Consider the following 4616-nt stretch of genomic DNA (forward strand, 5'->3'; position numbering starts at 1 on the left):
CCCATTAAACAATCGCGAAGACAAAAAAAAAAAAAAAAAGAAACTTGGGAGGGGGGATGGGGGAAGCCCAGCAATCTGATTCTGAGCCTAGGAACCACTAGTCAAAGAACTTTCATTTGAAGCTTCTGCTTTATTCCACTAGGCAGAACTTTTGAAAAAGGTGCACTCATGGTGGAAATAAAAATCTACCATTCCCTAGGTAAATCAACTATAAATGCATTAATGTACAGTATTTCTAACATTTTTTCTTTTTTACAACTAGATATAATTTAACTGTATCTTGAATGACAAATATTTCTTGCTGTTAAAAGGATGCTGTCTGGAAGAAATCTTCACATAATTAAAAGTATCCTCCTATAGGTAGGCTCTGGAATCAGATTGCTTGGATTTAAATGCTTGCTCTACTACTTAATAGCTATATGACCCAGGGTAAATTGCTCTTCTTATCCTCAATATCATCTATAAAATGGACATAATATTACTTATTCCACAAGGTTATCTCATGAAGATTACACAGATAAAGTATGTGTCTGGCATACAGCACATGCTTAAAAAGAGTCTTATTTATAAAGCCAATTTTCTAATTCCAAGAAAAAAAAAGAAGTATCCTCTTGTAGTATTTGTTCACAACTCTTTCTTCCACCCTCATCTTGCTGTGGCTTCACTCTGGGCAGAGTTTACTTCCCCACCAACTTTAGGCTTGGCTGTGTACCTTACTTTTTGTCCACTGATTGAGAGTGGATGTAATGAACATCATGTCTGTTCAGGGCAGTGGGGGTGAAGGCCTCTTAGGTTTTAGCTAATCAGTTTTTTAAAAAGTAAAGTGTTATACATACATCAGGAGTACACAGAAATGTTGGCAAGTGATATCATCAAAATGGTGGAGTAGGAGATACTAGCCTTCATCCCCCTACAGAAAAACCCAAATATGTGACAGCTATGCACATACCAAAATAGCCTTGGGAGGGCTCAAGAGCTCATTTTAAGAATTTGCAGAAACACAATGGAACATAAAAAGGATATCCACATAGAAAAGATTGTTAGTAGGGCCAGCCCGTGGCTCACTTGGGAGAATGTGGTGCTGATAACACCAAGGGCATGGGTTTGGATCCCTATATAGGGATGGCCAGTTAGCTCACTTGGAAGAGCATGGTGCTGACAACACCAAGTCAAGGGTTACAATCCCCTTACCAGTCATCTTTTTTTAAAAAAAGATTGTTAGTGAGATCAGCATACCTGAGATACTAAAAGAAAAAAAGTGGAGGCTGTTGGAATTAGCCACACAGCCTGCTCTGCAGAACATCTTTTGCAACTGAGGCAACAAACATCCATTCCCATAGCAGGCTAGTTTGCACCCCAGAGCCAAGTGACCTCTTTGCCTATGACCTCTCTCCAAACACCAGCTCAGTCATCATAGAGCAGGGCCTTGCACCATCCCCAGAGCCACTGTAACTGTGCACACACCTGTGTTCTCAACCCCAGGTACTTGGCTATTTCACAAGCAGCTATGCCTTGTATGCCATTATCAACTTGTCAGCAAGGTTGCCTGTACCCGAGGAACTAGTGTCATTACAACTTAAACCTTAGAGATATAGTCCCTCCACATGTGCCCATGCTACAGGCCTCGGCTCCATGGCCACTTCAAAGGTGCCACTCGACCATTGGTGCCACCACCACCACAAGTGGGCCCACAAGCCAAACCCTGTGCGCAGAAGGATCCCCTTAGACACAACTTCCCCAGTGAGAAAAAGATCAGGAAGTCCCTGGGAACCATCACCACCAAAGACTCCCAACAGCTCTTGCCTCTGCTGCAGACACAGTGTTGGTCACTGAGGATCCCTGCAATGTCCAAACTGACCTCAGCTGACAGAGCTGCATGAAAGTACACTGCTGTACCCTCACTGATACCAGAACTGTTGCACACCACTCAGTCATTGCCCTTGTATGCTCCCACAGGGGAAGTCTTTTCCCACTGAAACAAGCCTGTAAAATCTGGAAGAGGTGACTGCTCCACCAAACGTACAGACATCAACATAAGGAAACAAGAAACATGAAAAACCAAGGAGATGTTAGCACCAAAAGAACACAGTAATTTCTCAGCAGCTGACCCCAAAGAAATGATCTACAAAATATATAACAAAGAATTCAAAATAACCATTCTAAGGAAGCTCAGCAAACCAAGACTAAAATCAGGAAACAATAAATACAAAAAGAAGTTTAATAGGTTGATAAAATAAAATAAAAAAAATCTGGACCTAAAAAGTGCAATGAATCAAATGAAAAATGCAATATAGTGTGTTGACAGCAGAAATGATTAAGCAGTAGAAAGAACCAAGACTGGTTATTTAAAAATATACAGAGGAGGAAAAAGAAAAAAGTAATGAAAAAGCCTATGGGATTTATGGGAGAGCATCAAGAGAGCAAATATTCTAATTATAGGAGTTAAAGAAGAGGAAGAAAAAGAGAAAGGGACAGAAATTATTTAAAGAAATACAGCTGAAAACATCTAGAGAAGGAAGTATCCAAGTACAGAAAGATCAGAAGTCTCATATCAGATTAAGTCTGAACAAGATTAAAGCAAGACATATAATCAAACTCAAAAATCAGAATCCTGAGAGCCACCAGAGAAAGGAAGGATAACACATATAAGGGAACTTCTATATAACCATCAGCAGATTTCCATACAGGTCAGGAGAGAGTGGGATGATATATTCAAAGTGCTGAAGGAAAAAAAGACACAGCCCTGCCAATCAGAATATTTTATGCAACAAAAGGAATACTTTAAAAATGAAGGGGCAATAAAATACTCCCAGACAATCAAAAGTTATGGAAGTTCATCACCACTAAACCTGCCTTATAAGAAATTTTAAAGGGAGTTTTGCATGCTGAAAGAAAAGGATGCTAATTAGCAACATGAAAACATGAATATAAAACTCACTGATGAAGTACATAGTCAAATTCAGAATACTCTAATACTGTAAAAGTGGTATGTAAATCACTTATCTTTACTATGAAGGCTAAAAGATAGCTATTAGTGATAACTACAATTTAATGGATAAGTAATATAAAAAGATATAGATTGTAACATCAAAAAGATAAAAGGGGGATGAGTAAAAGTATAGCTTTTTTATGCAGTGAAAATCATCTGAAAATAATCCTGTTATAACTATAAGGTGTTTTATGTAAGTGTCATGGTAACCACAAAGTAAAAACCAATAATAGATGCACAAGAAATAAAAAGTAAGGAATCAAAGCATACCACTACAGAAAAGCAGCAAGAGAAAAAAAGGAACAAAGTATCTATAAAAGAGACAGAAAACAATGAACAAATATCAATAATTACCTTGAATATAAATTGCATAAGGGCCAGCCCATGGCTCACTCAGTAGAGTGTGGTGCTGACAACACCAAGTCAAGGGTTAAGATCCCCTTACCAGTCATCTTTCAAAAAATAAATAAATAAATAAAATTGCATATCTTCTCTAATCAAAAGACAATAGAGCAGCTGAATGGATAAAAAATAAAATGAAAACAACAGCAAAAACAAGACCCAACTACATGGTACCTTCAAGAGACTCAATTCACCATTAAGTACACAGTTTGAAACTGGAGATAGAAAGCAATATTTCATGCAAATAGAAACCAAAAGCAGGGGAAGCTATCCTTAGATAAACTTTAAATCGAAAACTGTAAAAAACAGACAAAGATGGTCATTATATAATGGTAAAGGGGTCAATTCATCAAGAGCAGCCTGGCTAGTTAGTTCAGCAGGCTAGTGTGGTGCTGATGACACCAAGGTCCAGGATTCAATCCCTGTATTGGCCAGCTGCCAAAAAAAAAAAAAAGATATAATAATTTAAATATAAATGTACCCAACATCAGAGCACCTAAGTATATAAAGCAAATATCAACAGATGTAAAAGCAGAAATAGACAGCAACACAGTTACAGTAGGGGACTTCTATACCCCACTTTTTTTTTTCCTTTTTGTCTTTTTTCGTGACCGGTAACGGGATCGCAACCCTCGGTGTCGCGCCCGTACCGGGACCGGCAACAGGATCGCAACCCTCGGTGTCGCACCCACACCGCGCCCAACCAGTGAGCAGACTGGTCTCTATATGGGATCCGAACCCTCGGTGGGAGTGCCGCCGCGTTCCCAAGCACCGCACTCTACCGAGTGCGCCACTGGGCCGGCCCTATACCCCACTTTTTTTTTTTTTTTTTTTCCTTTTTTGTCTTTTTTCGTGTCCGGCAACGGATCGCAACCCTCAGTGTCGCGCCCGTACCGGGACCGGCAACAGGATCGCAACCCTCGGTGCCGCGCCTGCGCCTCGCTCAGCCAGTGAGCGGGAACCGGTCTGTATGTGGGATCCGAACCCTCGGCGGGAGTGCCGCCGCGTTCCCAAGCCCCGCCCTCTCCCGGGGGCGCCCCTGGGCCGGCCCTATACCCCACTTTTTTTTTTTTTTTTTTTCCCTTTTTTGTCTTTTTTCGTGTCCGGCAACGGATCGCAACCCTCAGTGTCGCGCCCGTACCGGGACCGGCAACAGGATCGCAACCCTCGGTGTCGCGCCCGTACCGGGACCGGCAACAGGATCGCAACCCTCGGTGTCGCACCC

Source organism: Galeopterus variegatus, unplaced genomic scaffold (assembly GCF_000696425.1).
Source record: "Galeopterus variegatus unplaced genomic scaffold, G_variegatus-3.0.2 Scaffold1932, whole genome shotgun sequence".
Lineage (NCBI taxonomy): Eukaryota > Metazoa > Chordata > Mammalia > Dermoptera > Cynocephalidae > Galeopterus > Galeopterus variegatus.